Below are 7,718 nucleotides of genomic sequence, written 5' to 3' on the forward strand. Positions count from 1 at the left end.
GATTGGGGTGAAACCAACGGCACTTGTTCCTCCACAATATTATAATTACCTAAATTACCCGAAGGGCTTTCTTTTTTTATGTCGGCCGAATAAAAGGTGAACAGATATTTTAGAAACTATGGTCGCCCTAAAACGATGAATCGGCGAGCACGTGCGGGATGTGACCTCCTTAAAGAATTGAGGGAGGGGTTATGGAGGATGGCAGCCGGGCTATCGAAACTATACCTGAAACCTTCAAATCTGAAGTGTCTCTGTATCACTCACGGGAAAGGCGTGAAAAACAAGCTCTTCACACAGATCAATTACGAAATATTTGTATTGCAAACCGCCATTGATAGCGATTGATTGTCACCAGGGGCGGACTTAGGGGAGAGGGGACACCTGGGCTTGACCCAATTGTAAGGCCTTGTATGCCATTTTCTGTGAGAAAAAAGTAGTATGTAATGTCAGTGTAATGTATGGTATGCCAATAGCCATCCCACCTACATTTTAGATCAGATAAGCTGCTTAAAGCTGAGTATGTTTGTCCTCTGTCAGAACTTGGATTGGACAACATCTAGAAAAGGCTGGGGGGATGCTGCTGGGAGAGATGTTGGCGAGGCCATGAGGTGGTGCTTATCCCTGTCCTCTGTGTGTGGATCCCAACTATTTCTCTCACCCCGTCACCATCAAACAGCTAATGTGTGGTGAGCGTACTGGAGTAAGAATGGCTGCCGTCACATCGTCCAGGTGGATGCTGCACATTGGTGGTTGTGGTTAAGATGGCTCCCCACTCACTGTGTTTTTGCACAGCTGCCTCACAGTAAGGAGACCAAGGTTCATTTCCCAGGTCCTCACTTTCACAGTCCAAAGACATGAAGGTTTGGTGGATTGGTGATCCAAAATTGACCCTGCCATGCATGTCTTTGTGTGTTGGACTGGCGCCCCCGTCCAGGGTTTGTTCCTGCCTTGTACCCTATGCTAGCTGAGATAGGCTCCGGCACCACCGTGACCCTGCTCAGGACAAAGCGGGTTAGACAATGATTGACTGAGTTTGTCTCACTGCTTTGGCTTTTTTTACCAAAAGCTCAAAAGATGCTGAAACTTTTTGCCCTCTCAACTTTGACGAATGAAAATGCTAGTTTTAAATTCAAGGCGTGTTTCACGTTGGGTTTAGAATAATAGGGCGGACACATTTTAAATACTCCGCCTGTCTGCGTGGGTTACCTCCCACAGTCCAAAGACATGCAGGATAGGTGCTGTGACGGATGACCGGGGCCCATGCCTGGCCGGGATGCCCCTTCACCACATCTGCCAGAGGGACAAGGGTGAGAAGCCCAGTACCTCCCCCTGGATGCTAGATGGCAGCCTCCCTGGGTTGCAGCAGTGCCTCGGACTCCCCCAGGGCTTTATGGGGGTTGTAGTTCTGTGCAGCTCTGTGGGTTTCCGCAGGCACCGCCAGGGGGTGCTGCAACAGGAGCGGCTGGCACCTTTTGGGCACTGGTTTCGCCACACCCGGAAGTGCAGCCGGATGTCGGCAATCAACCACCTGGAGCACTTTCGGGTGCCTGATAAAAGGGGGCCAGTGACCACCACTCAGCGGCCAGAGTCAGGAGGAGGAAGACTAAGCTTGTGAAGGATGAGTGGTGGAAGAGAAAAGTGCTTTTGTGTGTAGTTTCAGTGCTTGGGACTGTGTTGTGGCTGGAGGGATTACAGGGAAGACATGCCCTCCAGCTGAAGAAAAATAAAAGTCTTTTTATTTTATACGTGCCTCCTGTGTCAAGTCTGTACTGGGTCGGGCGCAATATAGCGCCTTTCTTACAGTGCTTTGGCGATCCTAAATTGTCCCTAGTGTGTGTGCTCTGCGGTGGGCTGGTGCCCTGCCCGGGATTTATTCCTGCCTTGCACCCTGTGTTGGCTGGGATTGGCTCCAGCAGACCCCCGTGACCCTGTGTTACGATATAGCGGGTTAGGACAATGACTGACTGACTGACTTTTGATATCCCAGTTTTGAAATTTTTTTCTGTCCTACGTACATCTCCTGGTTTGCCCATTTATCCTGGTACAGAAAATCTTGAAATATTTTGTTTAAATGAACCGGGAAGAACTTTAATTAAATGCATTCCAAGCATCTTGTACAGCCGTTTTGTTTTCTACCAGTAATTCATGCATCTGTTCCAGTCGGTTTCTTTTTTAATGAGTTTATGACCTGGGAATAGGAAATAAACACAGATGCCACTGAACTGGTTTGAATTAATTTATAAACTGGAAATGGATGGATGCCATAAGATAAGGAATTACAGAATTAGTTTACAGCTTGAGAAAGGAAGGAGTGCAGAGGAACTTAAAAGATCAAACACTCTGATCAGAGTCATTCGTCACCAGGACAAGACAGCCAAAAAAAAGCATGCAAGGTCACATGTCCCGAATGTCCACATGTGTATTTTAACATAAATATGGGGACCAAAAACAGGTGTAATAAGATCAAAAGAGACATTGAGAGTGTTGGGGCGCCCACGGGCAAACCCTGTACAATTGGAACAGCTATGTTTACAAAAACACAAAATCGAGTCTTCTCAGACCAGAGTCCTGTTCAGACTGTCCATGATGGCAGGTCTTCAGTACATATGGCTGGAAGGTCCAGGTGAGTGGACACAGGAAGTGACATCATTGAAGGAGAGCTGTCAGTCTTCCGGTCTGCAGAGGGAGGAAAAGAGAGAGCGCCACCCCCTGGATTGCTAGAGAATAGACCACCATCTGAGCCCTTAAGCTGCCTCTCATGCACATGCGTGTTACACGGGACAGAAGGGCAGCAAGAGAGGAAGTGACATCAGAGATGGAGACACGTGACCATTTCGTCGGAACGTTGGAGAACATGAGCTATGAATAATACCGACTGATAATTCAGAAGTCACCCAGGACAACATCAACCCCTTGACTTTTTTAATTTTCAGTACGATTTTCTATCCACACTTTGGTATCTGTATTATTTTTAATTATATTTTCTTCTATTTGGTGCCATTATATGTTATTAGATACCACTTTGCGTTTATATTTTCTATACTTTGTCTTTTATCTTTAGTGATTGAAATAATAAGAGGGCACCTCATGTGGGGTAGTAGTTACATGCAAAAGAAAAACAAATTAAATTTAGATAAGAGCATTAATGAATATGTATACTTAAATAAGAAATATGTAATTAAGAGAAACAGAGTCCTTAAAATACAGAAATGTTTAAGCTTTGAACTGGCAGTGCAATGATCTAAAAAGTTAATTGGTCAGGGTGGGCAGACAAATAAAACTCCAGTAAAGCTGAAGTAAAAAAAAAAATGTGTGGGGGTTCCAGGCCAAAAGACCACCCAGACCCCCACTGGACATTCTACCTAACATAAATGTTCTTAAGTTTTTGGCTTCTATCTATCTATCTATCTATCTATCTATCTATCTATCTATCTATCTATCTATCTATCTATCTATCTATCTATCTATCTATCTATCTATCTATCTATCATATAGTGCCTTTCATATCTATCTATCTATCTATCTATCTATCTATCTATCTATCTATCTATCTATCTATCATATAGTGCCTTTCATATCTATCTATCTATCTATCTATCTATCTATCTATCTATCTATCTATCTATCTATCTATCTATCTATCTATCTATCATATAGTGCCTTTCATATCTATCTATCTATCTATCTATCTATCTATCTATCTATCTATCTATCTATCTATCTATCTATCTATCTATCTATCTATCTATCATATAGTGCCTTTCATATCTATCTATCTATCTATCTATCTATCTATCTATCTATCTATCTATCTATCTATCTATCTATCTATCTATCTATCTATCTATCTATTATATAGTGCCTTTCCTATCTATCTATCTATCTATCTATCTATCTATCTATCTATCTATCTATCTATCTATCTATCTATCTATCTATCTATTATATAGTGCCTTTCCTATCTATCTATCTATCTATCTATCTATCTATCTATCTATCTATCTATCTATCTATCTATCTATCTATCATATAGTGCCTTTCATATCTATCTATCTATCTATCTATCTATCTATCTATCTATCTATCTATCTATCTATCTATCTATCTTTCATATAGTGCCTTTCATATCTATCTATCTATCTATCTATCTATCTATCTATCTATCTATCTATCTATCTATCTATCTATCTATCTATCTATCTATCTATCTATCTATCTATTTTTAGGCTTTGTCTTAGAGGATTTGATGCAGGGGGTCTTGTGATAAACTGGGGTCCCTGCCTTTATTCAGGCATCACAGGTAGCTGCCCAGGACTTTGATCAGGTGGTGGTGGTGCCATAGAATGAAGAACTGAAAAAGTAAACAGAAAGAAGTAAGGGTTTATACAGTTTGCAGAATAACTGAAGAGAATGATAATTCTGTGCATATCTAGTTTATAGAAGGTAGAACTTAATTGAAGCAATGAAAAAGCAAAATTTAAAAAGTGGGGTTTTAAAAGTTTCTTAAAATAATCTACAGTGTTAGCCTGGAATATCTCTATTATACAGATTTTTGGTGCATAACAGCAGAAGGTCACCTCACCACTTCTTTTAAGTTTAGCTGTTGGAATTACAAGCAGGCTGCTATTAGAAAAGCTAAGGTTACAACTTGGAGCGTAAGGGGAATAAACACTGCAAAATACAGGAAGGAGTACGATTATTTAAGGTGTAATGGATGGCACACATGGACTGGAATCCTGACCGGGATCCTTACCCAGCCAGGAAGCCAGTGCAGCAGAAGGACTGGGGGAGAAAGGAGGAACACTGCTGAACATTTTCTCCCCCAGTACACCAGGTGGCAGTCTCCCTGTGTTGGACCTCCCACACAGATACTCTTAGGGCATGTCGGGATTGTTGTGGCAGAAACACGCTGCTCAAAGAAGGCACTCGGAGACCTCAGGATGTGCAGGCAGAGTCAAGCTTTATTGCATGATGTCCACATGGTCTCAATTCAAATGAAACGAGCGCCCAAGGATGGCCAGACCCTATTTTTATTCAAGTTCTTATCATAGTACCCTTTACTCATCCTCATCTGACTCCCAATCATCTTGTAGCTTTGGATCTGCCTCCAATTAGTTCCACCAAACTTTCCAGCCTAATGAGAATAGTGCTTTGTCCTGCTCATCACGCCCACTTGGCAGGTCTTCACCATTACATAATGATGCCCATCACCTAACCCTATGTCCATCATCTGACTGAAACTTTCCAACAGTACTTCTTATCCTGTGCAGGTGTCTGAGACCTGCTTATTGATCGATTCCCACCAGAAAGTTGGAATCGGGCGGACCCTCACATAAGATACTGGGCCGCTCAAATGAATAGTTTCTTGTTGCACACACACTTCCCTCAAGGCTAGAGGTCTAGACAGCTGTGTCTCCAAGACAATGGCACTGTTTCTTACAAACACACTTTCCTGGGCTTGTCATCACCTCATGTCAGTGTCCTTGACTAAAGTCTTTAAGGTTAGCAGCAAGATATTGGTGGTTTGCTGCTGCAAAGAGAAAAAAAATAAAATATACAGACGCGGGCGGCACAGTGGCGCAGTGGGTAGTGCTGCTGCCTCACAAGTTAGGAGCCCCGGGTTTGCTTCCAGGGTCCTCACTGCGTGGAGTTTGCATGTTCTCCTCGTGTCTGAGTGGGTTTCCTCCCACAGTCCAAAGACATGTAGGTTAGGTGCATTGGTGATCGTAAATTGTCCCTAGTGTGTGTGTGTGTGTGTGTGTGTGTGTGTGTGTGCCCTGCGGAGGGCTGGCGCTCTGCCCAGGGTTTGTTTCCTGCCTTGCTCCCTGTGTTGGCTGGGATTGGTTCCAGCAGACCCCCGTGACCCTGTGTTAGTATATAGCGGGTTGGAAAATGACTGAATGACTGACTGACCTTCATCGTATGCACAATTAATTCATCATCATCATCATCTTCAATCAATTTCATTCATTATTGGTGAGTACCCATACATTTTACTGTGTTTTTATTAAATTAAATTAAATTCAATTATTATGTATTTACCCTACTTATACCAAAGAAAACGCACTTGCATGAATTACAGTATACAGTATATAGGGGTAACAGCAATGTATTAAGCTGACTTTGAAATTAAATTAAAGTGTTTTGGGGGCATATTTAGGGTTTAAACTATAAAAATAGGCATTTATAGGCATTTTTTTGACCACATTCAAAATTTGCGGTTTTTCACAATTTGCCGATGCTCTAGGAACGTAACCCCTGTGAATTTCGGGGGTCATCTGTACTTAAAAAAAAGAAACCTGTAAAAGGTATTTTTGGTAAATTAAAAACAATTATTTACACCCGTAACTGTTTTTGTTTAGTAGTGCTTGGGGTTTGGGAGGTCAGTGGAGACCCCTGGTGGTCACAAATGCTTTATACATAATTAGTAGTATTTTAAAGTCAATCCTAATAGACACTGGTAGCCAATGTAACAACACTAAAACTGGTGTAATGAGCTCAAATTTCCTTGTTCTGGTTAAGATTTCTGCTGCTACATTCTGGACTTACTGCAACTGACTGAAGTCATCCTTAGGTGGACCAGTAAGGAGTGCATTACTAAAAACTAAAGCGTGAATTGATTTCTCAGCATTTTGCAGTATTAGAAAAGGTCTAACTTTGCAGTGTTGTCTATCTCGCTTATACTGAGTACAAGGCAGGAATTAACCCCAAATAGGAGATAACTGATAGGAACACAGAGTGACGTACAAGAGTGGAGGAAGATGCACAGAGGTAGATTACATCCTGTGCAGAAGAGTCAATCTGAAGGAGACTGAAGACTGCAAAGTGGTGGCAGGGGAAAGTGTAGTTAAGCAGCATAGGATGGTGGTCTGTAGGATGACGTTGGAGATCAAGAAGAGGAAGAGAGTGAGGGCAGAGCCAAGGATTAAATGGTGGAAGTTGAAAAAGGAAGACTGCAAGGTTAAGTTTAGGGAGGAGGTGAGACAGGCACTGGGTGGCAGTGAAGACAGCTGGGCAACTACAGCAGAAGTAGTAAGAGTAACAGCATGAAGGGTGGTTGGTGTGACATCTGGACAGAGGAAGGAGGAAAAGGAAACCTGGTGGTGGAATGGGGAAATACAGGAGAGTATACAGAGGAAGAGGATGGCAAAGAAGAAGTGGGATAGTCAAAGAGATGCAGAAAGCAGACAAGAGTACAAGGAGATAAGGTGCAAGGTGAAGAGAGAGGTGGAGAAGGCTAAAGAAAAGGCGTATGATGAGTTGTATGAGAGGTTGGACACTAAGGAGGGAGAAAATGACCGACTGGCTAGACAGACAGGGACAGAGCTGGGAAAGATGTGCAGCAGGTTAGGGTGATAAAGCATAAAGATGGAAACATACTCACAAGCGAGGAGAGTGTGTTGAGTAGATGGAAAGAGTACTTTGAGAGGCTTATGAATGAAGAGAACAGGAGAGAGAGAAGGTTGGATGATGTGGAGATAGTGAATCAGGAAGTGCAACGGATTAGTAAGGAGGAAGTAAGGACAGCTATGAAGAGAATGAAAAATGGAAAGGCTGTTGGTCCAGATGACATACCTATGGAAGCATGGAGGTGTTTAGGAGAGATGGCAGTGGAGTTTGTAACCAGATTGTTTAATGGAATCTTGGAAAGTGAGAGGATGCCTGAGGAGTGGATAAGAAGTGTACTGGTGCCGATATTTAAGAATCAGTGCGATGTG

This window comes from Erpetoichthys calabaricus, chromosome 11 (assembly GCF_900747795.2).
Source record: "Erpetoichthys calabaricus chromosome 11, fErpCal1.3, whole genome shotgun sequence".
In the NCBI taxonomy this organism is placed as follows: Eukaryota; Metazoa; Chordata; class Cladistia; order Polypteriformes; family Polypteridae; genus Erpetoichthys; species Erpetoichthys calabaricus.